Source organism: Octopus bimaculoides, chromosome 1, assembly GCF_046866305.1.
Source record: "Octopus bimaculoides isolate indiv1 chromosome 1, ASM4686630v1, whole genome shotgun sequence".
In the NCBI taxonomy this organism is placed as follows: Eukaryota; Metazoa; Mollusca; class Cephalopoda; order Octopoda; family Octopodidae; genus Octopus; species Octopus bimaculoides.
This window is the reverse complement of record NC_142928.1, coordinates 41,789,846-41,803,676: the sequence shown is the minus strand read 5'-3', so window position 1 is coordinate 41,803,676 and position 13,831 is coordinate 41,789,846. Positions and strand designations below refer to the sequence as shown.

The window sequence follows — 13,831 nt, the reverse complement described above, 5'->3', positions numbered from 1 at the left end:
AGTTGACAGTATACAACTGCTTTATATACATACATATATATATATATATATATATTTCCGTATTCCCGAGCGTCATACTAATATATACTTTTGTTATTTACACCACCTGTCCTCGTCTGTTGTTATTTTTTGTATATTCTCCCATATATATATATATATTATATATATATATATATATATATATATATATATATATATATATATATATATATATATATCATCATCATCATCATCATCATCATCGTTTAACATCCGCTTTCCATGCTAGCATGGGTTGGACGATTTGACTGGGGACTGGTGAACCAGATTGCTACACCAGTCTCCAATCCGATTTGGCAGAGTTTCTACAGCTGGATGCCCTTCCTAACGCCAACCACTCCGAGAGTGTAGTGGTTGCTTTTATGTGCCACTGGCACAAAGGCCAGTCAGGTGGTACTGGCAATGGCCACGCTCAAAATGGTGCATTTTATGTGCCACCTGCACAGGAGCCAGTCCAGAGGCACTGGCAACGATCTCGCTCGAATGTCTTTACACGTGCCACCGGCACAAGTGCCAGGAAGGCGATGCTGGGCACAAGTGCCATCACGATTTCGCTTTTGCTTCCCCTAACAGGTCTTCGCAAGCCGAGTTTCATGTGCAATGAAGAAGACGACGTTAGCATGGGTGCCAGGTCTTCTCACGCACAGCATATTTCCAAAGGTCTCAGTCAAAAGTCATCGCCTTGGTGAGGCCCAGTGTTCGAAGGTCATGCTTCACCACCTCATCCCAGGTCTTCCTGGGCCTACCTCTTCCACAGGTTCCCTCAACTGCTAGGGTGTGGCACTTTTTCACACAGCTATCCTCATCCATTCTCGCCACATGACCATACCAGCACAATCATCTCTCTTGCACACAACAACTGATGCTTCTTAAGTTCAGCTTTTCTCTCAAGGTACTTACACTCTGTCATTACACATCTATCGGAGCATACTGGCTTCATTCCTTGTGAGCCTACACATGTCTTCAGCGGTTATGGCCCATGTTTCACATCCAACTGTAGAAGAATTTGTAAAGTGTAATTTAACTTGATATCAGCACATTCCCTCATCAATTTAAAGCTTATGGAAATCTTTAATATTTATAGAATATTCTCCAGATTTACAGAGAATATTCTATAAATATTAAAGATTTCCATGAGCATTAAATTGATGAGGGTATGTGCTGATATTATTATTATTATTATTATTATTATTATTATTATTATTATTATTATCATTATCATTATCATTATTATTATTATCATTATTATTATTATTATTATTATTATTATTATTATTATTATTATTGTTATTATTATAAGTAGTAGTAGTAGTAGTAGCAGCAGCAGTTATGTAATATATTGTCACAATAGTTAAATGGTTTTCATGCTAGAAATGGATAGTCAAGTCCTAGCAATTACCACAAACGGTTGAAGGAAATATAAGGTCTTAGCCCTTTGACACTGGAGGGTCAAAACATTTACACCTGTTTTATGGGCCTTGGTGCGACTGTAAAACCCCCAACATAATTCGTGGATGAAATCAGATAAAGCCCCCGTAAATGTAAGAATTATTTAGTTCATCGGAGTTATGTCCCTTGCATTGGGATTTGGGTTTGTCAAAAATGTCCATTCTAATAAGCAAGATATTTGATTGCTGAGTGAGGAATAGTGTAACGGTAGGGTAGGATAGATGTGAAGAGGATGTAGGGAATGGGGATGGTGGGGGAAGGTTAATTTTTAGAACTATGTGAGATTACATATATATATATATATATATAAATATATGTAGTCCAACACATTCTAGTATGGAAGATGGACGTTAAATGATGATGATGTTGATGGCATAAATAGATTATTATTATCAATATAATCGACTTAACCCCTTCCCCACAAATTTCAGTCCTTGTGCCTCTAGTAGAAAGAATTATTATTATTATTATTATTATTATTATTATTATTATTATTATTATTATTATTATTATCATTGTTGTTGTTGTTGTTGTTATAGACGTCACACAGTATACAATATCATGCTCCGATGACAATAGGCATAACCTTTATGTTTGACTCTCATAGCTGCCACATCTTGGCCATCTCAGTTCTCACGTCTCCATATTTATCAAACATTTCTCTTTCTTTCATGAGGATATGTTGATCTCCGGACACTGTCACATCAGTTTTTAGGCATTCTTGCTTGTCCCTCCTAAAGGTTACTATAGCCGGCCTTCAGTGCTCTGATACCTTGTCTGTCTGTATGTCAGTTGTTGTTGTTGTTGTTGTTGTTAGTAGTAGTAGTAGTAGTAGTAGTAGTAGTAGTAGTAGTAGCAGCAGCAGCAGCAGCAGCAAGGAGGGATTAAATGATATCAAAATCTTGGCATGGAGAACTGACAAATTTATGACTTCCTACTCCATGCAATTCAAAAACAAGAGATCCCTACCAAATACCCACAGCCCACAGAAGACATTTATAAACAACAAATGTGGGCTGTGCAAAACTAAGATGAAGATATCAGCCAACTGTGAGAGGAATATCATCTTCCTATAAGGCACGATGCTATTGATGGCACTGTCAGGAACAACATAAGACAAAAAAAAATATCATCAGACAAAGTTGACTAAATTGACACCAATAAGTCAAAGAATATTGGTTGAATTTAAACATTAAAACAGCCATCAAGTTAAAAACAAACTGGGCAGATATTGCTGTGTGGATCCACAAGGAAAAATTTGCTCTATTGTGGAAATCAGCTGCCCTCTGGACACCAATGTGGTCAGAAAAATGCAGGAGAAAGAAAACATTTATGAAGAATTGATAAGAATTCTCAAATCCAGTACCCCAAGATACACTTTCAAATTCATACCTATTATTCTTTTCTGCTCTAGGTACAAGGCCCAAAATTTTTGGGGAGAGGTCCACTCAATTAGATTGACTCCAGTATAAAACTGGTACTTAATTTATCGACCCCGAAAGGATGAAAGGTAAGGTTGACCTTGGCGGAATTTGAACTCAGAGCATAAAGACAGATGAAATGCCTCTAAGCATTTCGCCCGGTGTGCTAACGTTTCTGCCAGCTCACCACCTTATTCATACCTATTATTATTAGAGAAACAAAACATGTACCAACTTATCTGGAGCAAAGTATGATTGAACTCAGATTCCATGTGAGAGAATGCAACTTTTTAATTCATGCATTATAAATGACCACAATATCTGGGGCAACAAAAATATGCATGAACAAAACAAGAAACTTTCCATCACAACCTTGCTATTAATCAGGACGCCATTTAAGATAAACTCTGAATTAAAAAGAGAAAAAGAATGTGGCCTAGAAATTAGAGTGTTGTACTCACGATCATAAGATCATAGTTTCAATTCCTGAATTGGACTGGGCAATACATGGTGTTCTTGAACATCTGATGTGTGGCACACTGTGCATCCATACAAGCAACATAAATTTGATGGAGAGAGTGAGCTAATGTGCAGCAGAAACATTTGATCATTATAAACAAATCATCTGTGCAGGTTGTTCGACAAGAAATTGCAGAACCCTCATCAGTCATCTATGACAGGAGGATCCATGGTGTCTTCAGTTTTAGATGAACCTACATTACAACAGACATAAATGAGGGTGGTAGTATCAAACTTCTTAATTCATCAAAGATCACTATAGTAACAAAGATGGTGATACCCCAGCATGACTGCAGCTCACAGTTCGGAACAAGTAAAGCAACAGTTGTATGTAATGAGGCACGTGAATTGAAGCATACCATACCTTCTGCAGGATTGCAGGAAGAAGGGATAGCAGTTATGGACTTTCCGAGTCAAGGTTGGCTGTAGTGGGGTTCCCTGCTCACAGCCATTGGAACAAGAGGAAAGGGGCAAAGGATAGCTGTGTGCAGGATAAAGCACCTCCTTCTATGTGTTATTAACACACACACACACACACACACACACATATTTGATTAGAGGTTATGTTAACCTCATGAAGGGATGGTTTCATCCAAGAGAATACTGGTTCAACACTAAGTATTTTGGGGGAATTAATTTCCTTAAAATAATAGGTATATATATAAAAACATATAGTTTATATTCATATAAAAGAAGAACAAGAAAATTGAGATGGGGAAATTAATAATTGTTATTATTAACAGCAAATTAATCATCATCCTTTAAGCTGTTTCAATTAATACTTAGTAAATATTAAGTAAATATTAAATTTATATGACCCAAGCATAATATCTTCAGAGGGGAAAAACATATACCCTTGGATGTTATATATGTGTTTATTTATTTATTATAGCAGACTGAATTTATATGCTCAGGTCATATAAATTTAATATTTACTGAGTATTAATTGAAACAGCTGTAAGAGATGATGATTAATTTGCTGTTAATAATAAACAATTATTAACTTCCCAATCTCCATTTTCTTTTTCTTCTTTTATGTGTGTGTGTGTGTGTGTGTGTATGTATGTATATATATATATATATATTATGTATGTATGTATGTATATGTCAATTAGATGAGCACAAAGTGTTGTTTGAAATAAATGTGAATTGAATTATTTTTAACGCATGTGACATGATTGTGTATTCTCAGACATTGAAATATCTTTACTGTGGAATTTGTCTCAGGAGAAAAATTCTCCTTATGAGATAATGTGAAAACACATCACTGGGCTATGAATGACATCAGATCAAAGGATACATGCATTTCTACTTTAATGCATGCGTTTCTGCTTTCATGTGCTTCATCAACTATGGACATTGAATCTGTTGTTCATAGCCCACAAAGAAATAGCTGCTCTGAATTTAAATAACAAATTGTACATTTGGTGATATGCACAAAGCTTAATTAAGCTGAAATTAATTAACTAAAGGTGTACAAAGCAGCGGTTATTAAATATATGTATGTACAGTTATATTTTTAGCATGTTTGTGTGCACTCGTGTACACTTTTTTCCCCGTCAAGTCTACAGAAACGTCTTAGATATAGTTGTTCTCACTGTGTGTGTGTGTGTGTGTGTGTGTGTGTAGATAGATAGATAGATAGATAGATAGATGAGAAGTTGAGAAAGAGAAAAAGTAAAAACGCAGGAGAAAAGTATTGTATTAGGTTTAAATTGTGAGAGTTACGTCCCATTACTTTATTTCAATCGACTTTTAGTTTGTAGTTATATATTTTCTGAGGGTTCAAATTGTAGCATCAAGGTTTCCTTAAATTAAATGTAAATTTTCGATGTCAAGTAAGCTAAAGATCAGGTCTCAAAATTGTATAACTAAAACTCCGAATGTACATCTCGCTTTTCTAATTATCTGGATCATTTTTTTAATAAAAAACGAAAAACAAGAAACGGTTGAGTACTGGGTTCTAAGAAAGAAACAAAGCAGCAACGCTAGAATTTAAATAATAATTGTGGTGAAGATTTATACTTTGAACTTTACATAAGTTCTGCTTATTTCTTCTGTTCTGCTTACAGATCGATTTTACAGAGTACATCATAGCTGGTCACATTTAATTTTATCTGCAAACCTCAGTGTATCAAGATTTCTATATAGGTATTTACTTATATAATCAAGGCTTATATATATGTGGTCAGGAGTGTTAAGTTCATGAACATGAGACCGTGGGTCAGGCAATGTGTTAGTTCCTTCAATAATTTATTTTATTTGATGATGCTCCTGTCATCTCAGCTGAAAATCAGTACCACTCCACTGCTGGTATCATACCTCCAGGTATCATATCCTTGATGTTCCACTGGTTTAGGGTTGGAAGGGCCAAGAAGATCTCTATATCTGCTCACAGCTACATAAACATTGGAAACAATTAGCATGACACATGCTATGAAATCATACTCGCTTGCTAGTGACGGTTATGCTGCTTATGGGAGTTTATAATTTGGTTTGAGAAGATATTGATTTTGAAGCAACTATCTGCAGATATTCTCACTCTTACTGGTTTGGAAAGAAAAATTAATATCTGCAGGGCTGCTGATCTCTACAACTATATATCCTTCTTATCTTCTTGTGTCTATATGCCTTGTTTATAATTTTTGCCCTCGACATAGAAAGAAGCCAGTCTCCAATGCAAGAATAAAGCTTTTTGATTGGAATTTAGATCCCATTATTTAGGTAGTCATATATGTATGTATGTATGGATCTGTAAACATACATATGTATGTGCTTGTATGACATTTCATGATGAAGCTGTATATTGTGACTCACATGAACATATACATATATATGTATGACAATACACATGTACATATATATATATATATATTTATGCACTTACTAAAGGCTCTATTTGTTGAAAGTTTTCCATATTTCATAGTGCCATTGATTTTGAAGGATTATAACTAATTTCCTATGCTGTGTTCTTTCTGGTTTTGTGACATTTAGATAGTTAATTGTATAATGAAATATCTCTATAACTATTATTTTAATCTAATAATATGATCTGAGTTTAGTGCTAACAAATTTCTTATAAGTTTTCCATACATGGTCTTTTGTTTTTCATTTATTTTTAATGTTATATTAACATATGTTGAACAAATGATTTCTACTATTGTACACACTTCTTTCATTTGTTTCAGATCATCACATCTGGTCTGTTTTTGCCTACATTCTACAAAGATTTTAACTGCTGATGATAAGCTGAAAACCTTTCTTCCAACATTCTGTTGTAGTAGAGCTATGCAGCTTCCATGGATTTGTATTCCTAGTCAGATGTCATGGAATGATTTCTGAGGCTACTTTACAATTCTTATGATGATATTTGCTTCATTTGTTCACATGTGATCCATGGATGCATTTCAACATTTGATGGTTAGTAGATACTGATATGATGCAACATTCAAAGGCAGCTTGAATCAATGATAAGCTTCCACTTCTGTGTTCTGTGTTCTGCAAAAGGCAATCAATATTGCTATTGATGTATGGGGATGGTTAGTAATTTTTGGGAATTTAACATCAATGACCTGGATCTTATCTAGTATCTTAGCAAGCAGCCCAAACGTTTTGATGCAACAAATACATTGTGGGACCCTGATGTATGGTGGGCTCAGTCTGTCTGTGTGTCCTCTCTCTCTCTCTCTCTCTCGGTCTGTGTCTTTGCCACAGCTCTCACCATTTCTATGCCTACTATTACTCTCACCCCAGTACGAGGAAGTGTCATTGAATAGTGAAAGAAGGGGTGAAAGTGTGACACACTGACACACTTTTATTACTCTTTTACTCTTTTACTTGTTTCAGTCATTTGACTGTGGCCATGCTGGAGCACCACATTTAGTCGAGCAAATGAACCCCAGGACTTATTCTTTGGATGCCTAGTACTTATTCTATTGGTCTCTTTTGCTGAACCGCTAGGTTATGGGGATGTAAACACACCAGCATTGGTTGTCAACCGATGTTGGGGGGACAAACACAGACACACAAACATATACACATACATACATACACACACACACACATATATATATATATATGATGAAACACAGGTGTATTAAGGAGCAACAGGATAGCCATGATGCCATTAGAGAGAGAGAGAGAGAGAGAGCTGCCAGAGCAGTGTTGGGCTGCAGGAGTGTGTGGGAGGTGGGGAGAAAAGGAAAGTGCAGGAAGAAGAGATGTTGTTTGGTTCACTGGGCTAGGGTGTGTGATTTAATGTGGTTGGAATATACAATGCTTCCAGAATTCAGTTTTGCTGGGGTGGGCAGCTCTTTTCAAGAACCTCATATCGCCAGACACCTCAGTCCATTGTCATCTCCTCTTTGAGGCCCAACATCTTGAGATCAGCCTTCACTACTTCATCCAATGTTTTCCCAGATCTCCCTCTTCCACAGGTGCCATCCAATGTAAGCAATTGACACTTCTTTATACAGCTGTCTTTGTTCATATGCATCACATATCCAAACCAACGTAGTCTTCTCTCTTGCACGCTACATCTGACTCCTCTTATGCCCAACTTTTCTTTCAGCACATTTGCACTTTGTCATACATACGCACTGATGTTGCACATCCATCACATCATACTAGCTTCATTTCCCTTCAGTCTACACATGTCATCTGCAATCGGGGTCCATATCTCACTACCATGGAGCATAAATGTTCATACACAAGCACTCTGTCTTTCACTCTGAGAGAGAGTTCTTTTGTTGCCAATAAAGGTAACAGATCTCTAAACTTCTTCCACCCAATTCTTATTCTAGCAACAAAACTTTCAGAACGTCCTCTGGTGCTGCTAATTTAGTCATCTAGGGAGCAGAAACTATTCACAACCTCAAAGAAACTTCCTCAGCATTTTAGAGAGTCTAATTTTCATTTTCCTAAGTGCCTAATGTTTCTGTGCATCTGCCACAAACAAAGATGACTTTCTCTGTAATCTATCTGTGATTCCATTGCATCTCTTCTGTGTGTGAAGCTTACACTAGGTGCAGTGAACGGAATTTCTTCCAACACCTTTCCTACATACTGAACAGGGCAATTTACCTGACAGAAAAAGAGTCTTAGCCACTTTCTTGCTAACAACAATTTTGCTCTTTTCTATATTAAGGCCCTTTGATTCCAGGTTTTGCTTCCATACCTGGAATTTATTCTCCAATTATGCTACAGATTCTGCTATAAGAGTGAGGTCATGAGCATATAGTAGTTCCCAGAGGCAGCCAGGTTTAAATTCCTTTATTATGGCTTGGAAGACTGATGAATAAAAGGGGGCTGAGATCTGAGCCAAACTCATGGCTGACTCTCACCCCACTGACAGCTCTGTGTACATAGCTTGTACATTTCTAACAAACCACTTGTCTACTCCTAACTTCATTAAGAACCACCAGATAACAGAGCAAGGGATTCTGTCAAAAGCTTCCTCTAGACCCATGAAAGCCAAGTACAATAGTTTACTTTTGACTAGATACTTTTCTTGCAGCTGTCTCACTAGGAAGATAGCATCTGTGCTACTCTTCCCAGGTACAAAACCAAACTGCATCTCATCTAGTTTAATTCTTTTCCTAATCTCGTCGTCGTCGTTTAACGTCCGCTTTCCATGCTAGCATGGGTTGGACGATTTGACTGAGGACTGGTGAAACCAGATGGCTACACCAGGCTCCAATCTGATTTGGCAGAGTTTCTACAGCTGGATGCCCTTCCTAACGCCAACCACTCAGAGAGTGTAGTGGGTGCTTTTACGTGTCACTCGCACGAAGGCCATTCAGGCGGTACTGGCAACGGCCAAGCTCATCCCGCACGAAAAACCTCATGTGTCACCCGCACAAGAGCCAGCCCAGGGGCACTGGCAACGATCTCGCTCGAAAGATTTCATGTGTCGCCAGTCCATGAACTATAACTTTCATGATAAGGTCCAGTAGTTTGATACCTCTGTAGTTGTTACTCTATAAGATTACACTTTTATCATTGTAGCAACTAACTAAAATACTACTACACCAGCCATTGCTGTAGTAATATTATTATCTATTCCTAGATAACCTAATTAACTATACACACAAGCACGCGCACACACAAACACACACACATACATACGCACACACACATAAATGAATCATCCAAAAGTCCATTAATCAGAGAAAAGATGCACTTATATATCTGTCAATAGAATGGGTATATTATCTGAAATGTTTTGCACTAGGAATACAACGGAGTGTTAAGTGACAATCTCTTTATATAACTTTACGCTCATCAGAGTTAGTTGATATGGAAGGGAACATGGTGACTGCTCTCTATTGCTGGAGGTGAATTGACAAGCCATATATATATACAGATATTACGACAAAAATTAAAATTTTGGACATAGAGTTACCAAAGGTTTCGTATCCACAAAGCCAAAGCCTTTTGGACAGCTTGTCAGGCTCTATACAAGGATAAAAAATTTAAACTTTCTACATCGCAGATGTGAGTAAACACTCAGAAATTGGGATTTAAGTCTTAACATATAAAGAGGATAAAACAACCCTTATAGACCCGAAAAAGCCTAACTGGCAAATGGGGAGATCCAATTTTCCAGAAGGTAGCACTTGAAATTGCTAATATTGCTGTTGGATGGTACATTGCTGGTAATGCAGATAGCAGGTCTAGGTGTCACCATAGTTTCATAGATGACTCCTTCAGCCTCGTATTGGCCTCCTGTTGGACATTGTCAACTTTTATCCATCGATTTCAAAAGAGTTATTGATAAAGGAACTTTCCTTTGGTAAGGGTTTCACAGATATTAGTGATAGTGATGTTAGAGTAATCGTGCATATCAGGAAGATGGTGCTGTTCGGCAAAGATTCGACATGGGTCAAGCAATCTGACCCCAAGGGCTCCTTTGATGTAATTATGGGAGCATATGACACCACTGATGTCTGTGATCTTATCAGACTGTACATCCTGGTCCTCTTCAGTCTCTACAGAGATGACACCCTAGCCATCTCTAGAGGAGTCAATGGGTACACACTAAATAGACTTAGAAAGGACCTAATTAGCGTCTTAGGCTCAATGGGACTCAAGATCACCATTGAGACTAATCTCACCACAGTAGATTTCTTAGATGTTACTTTAGATCTGGGATACATATGGTACATACGGACCCTATCACAAGCCAAATGAAAAACTGTCTTATATTAGCACAGTCTCCTGTTTTCAAGGACCTAGTGAAAGGTGTAAGCAAGAGGATCTCGAATCTATTCTCAAGCTAAGATATCTTCAATACCGCTGCCCCCTACTACAATGAGGCACTGGCATTGAGTGGGTTTAAGGACTGCATCTCTTACATGCCAGGCCCTAGCACCCAGAAAAGGAAGCACCACAGAAACGTTTGGTTTGCTCCACCCTTCTCGCTCAATGTCAAGACTTGTGTGGGAAAGATTTTCATTTTAATAGACAAGCATTTCACACACACACATAGATACAGGCAATTATTTAAGAGGCACAACCTAAGAGTCTCCTTTAGTTGTGCACCTAACATAAAAAAACATTTTAACAATACAAGGGAAGAGGTTGGTTGTTCTTGCAGGGTATATAATAAGTGTCCAGAAGGAGACTGAAATGAGCCTGAAAGAAAGAGTCATCTACAAAGCTATGGTGACACCTAGACCTGCTATATGCATTACCAGCAATGTACCATCCAACAGCAATATTAGCAGATTCAAACGCTATCTACTGGAATATTGGATCTCCCCGTTTGCCAGTTAGGCTTTTTTGGGTCTATAAGGGTTGTTTTATCCTCTGGTTCAGGGGAGACAACCAGTCCTCATTAACGTTTTTACATGTTCAGACTTAAATCTCAATTTCTGAGCGTTTCCTCACATTCGCAATGTTGAAAGTTTAGTTTTTTTGTCTTTGTTTACAGTCTGACAAGTTCTCTAAAAGGCTTTGGCTTTGTGGATACGAAACCTTTGGTAATTCTATGTCCAAAATTTAAACTTTTGTTGTAATAATTACTGCTCTGTTCTTTAGAGTGTGCTTCTTTTCTGATACATGTATTATTGACTATGTGTGTGAGTTTGTGTGTATGTGTGTGTCTGTGTGTGTATGTGTGTGGCTTGTGTAGTATCACTTTGCTTTATTTGGAATTGCAAATGGCTACAGATCAAAGCTTATATTGGTTTGTGCAACAAGTTTATATTTAGATTGATCTTTTCCTAGACAAGCTGCTTGCACTGCAGCTAAAGACCACAAGGTTATCCATTCATAGCAATCTTACAGTGTGTCATTCACCACTTTGAGTATTTCTATGCCACCTAACATTATTACTAAATATCTGTTAATCCTATACTGGGTTCATATGTGTTAATCTATTTTCAAAATCCGCATTTTGTCTATTTTGTTGTATGGCTATGAAATATGGATATAATATTCAAAACAGATAAAATTGTTAGAGCAGTTTCACACATATGCTTGCAAACACACACACACACACACACACACACACACACACACACACACACACACACACACACACACACACATCTGGGTGTTGGTGGTTGTTGAATCACTATCAAGTATATCCTCTTTTTTGTATTTTCTCCCATTTTCCTCAGATTGAATATCTCTTGCCATGGACCTTCATGAAAATGAAGACACACCAGTATGGTGAAACAAAGATTTCACCTCCAAGATACTAATGACATTTCAATGAAAAACACAGCTCCATGGACAACCAAAGAAATATAACTGTTCCTGTCTATACAGCATGTGTGCATTCATGAGTTAGAAAGCTACAGCAGTGGTGGTATTGCATCCTTGTAGATGTGTGTCATATTCTGATTGCTGCAATGAAAGATCTGCCATGCATGATTTCAAGAAATTTGGGTCTTGATTTGTGCTGGAATGAAAGGAAAGAAAATGATGTACAAAATGTGCCACCACATCAAATGTTACAGTGCTTACATGACACTAAATCTTTGAAGCTATTAAATTTTCTTTCTTTTTTTTTTCAAATTGCTTGTTTCTTTCAAACCTTTGTTTAACAAGACTTGTGGAAAAGACATGAACAGGATTAAGTTCCATTGGGCTAATGTGTTCTACAGAGGAAAAAACTGAGTGTAGTGATTAGTGCAAGGTCTATGGGTTGGACACAACTAGAGCGATGAGAGCATGAGAGGCAAGTGGGATGGAAATGTCTCAGTGGAGATGGCATGAGACCAGTCAACCCTGAAGAGTAGTAGCAGTAGAAAAGGCAGAGAGGGCCAGAGGCTTGGGCATATCTACGAGTGTCTTTATACCAATCAGTTGTATGGCCCTTTTCTTGAAGCAATCTAGGATTTCTGTGTGTCTAGCAGCAGCACCACCATCCCTCAGGTAAGAGCAATATTTCCAATCTAAGCTTATAGAGTAGCAGTAATTGTTGGGTGTTGAAGTATATGCCAGCCCTGGAGAGAAGACTCAGTTACTGGAATGTGGTCCCAACTATGTTGAGGATGTGCTTTTGTCAAGAGAGACTTTCTATAATAGTGCCAATAATTAGAGAAATTGTCAGGGCTCTAGCTGAGTGCTGATTAGGGTGGATCGCACAATGATGCTTTTTTTTGTTTAAATGTATAGTGTTTATGTTTTTTGCTATTGAAAGAGACATGATAGTTATTTTCCCATTAGAAGATACATTGGAGGTCACTATTCATGGAGTCAAAGTGGATTTAGCATCTAGGTTGTAAGTGGGTGCTTCAGGGTTCAATCTACTGTGCTGCACCTGATAAATATTTTCTACTATAGCCTTGACTTTGTGCGTGTGTGTGTGTGTGTGCACACGTGCGTGAATGCGTGTGCATGCATGTGCATGTGTGTGTGCATGTGTGCGTGCATGCATGCATGTGTACATGATGTGTCTTCCACCAATGTATGTCCAGCAAGGATATAATCATTGGTCAGAATATTACAAAAGATAAAAAACAATGCTTTCTTTTGAGATATTTGTTCTGCATTGAAGTAAGTTCTTCCTTGTTACTCTTATCATCAGAAAACAATGGTTATCCAATTGTCAACCAGCAAGGAAGGATACTATTGTTCACAAATTGCAATATAAGATAGATAACTAAAATAAATCAAAGAACAGTGCATACCTTTACAGACAGGTGAGATTGATATATGACTCATGTCAAGCCTGTATATGTTCACAAGAAACATGATCAGGTGAGGAATTAAGTTGGCTGAATGCTTACACTATAGTGAACTCTATTAAACGACGCCATAGACAAGGTGGTGGTAATAAACTAAATGCTGTGTTGGGCTTATAGGTTTCCCACCCAATGCATTTGTGTCTGTATATGTGTTTGTGGGTGCATGTATGTATGCGTGTGTGCACATGTGTTTGTGTGTGTTTG

General features: G+C 37.5%; 1 long non-coding RNA gene across 1 annotated transcript; it reads left to right on the top strand.

Annotated features, from left to right (window-relative positions):
• The first annotated feature begins 5,183 nt into the window (after nucleotides 1-5,183).
• Nucleotides 5,184-12,804, top strand: LOC106878929 (uncharacterized). The gene is made up of 3 exons (XR_001410571.3): nucleotides 5,184-5,579; nucleotides 6,617-6,848; nucleotides 12,053-12,804. It is a non-coding gene; the product is annotated as an uncharacterized LOC106878929 (long non-coding RNA).
• Nucleotides 12,805-13,831: the final 1,027 nt, after the last annotated feature.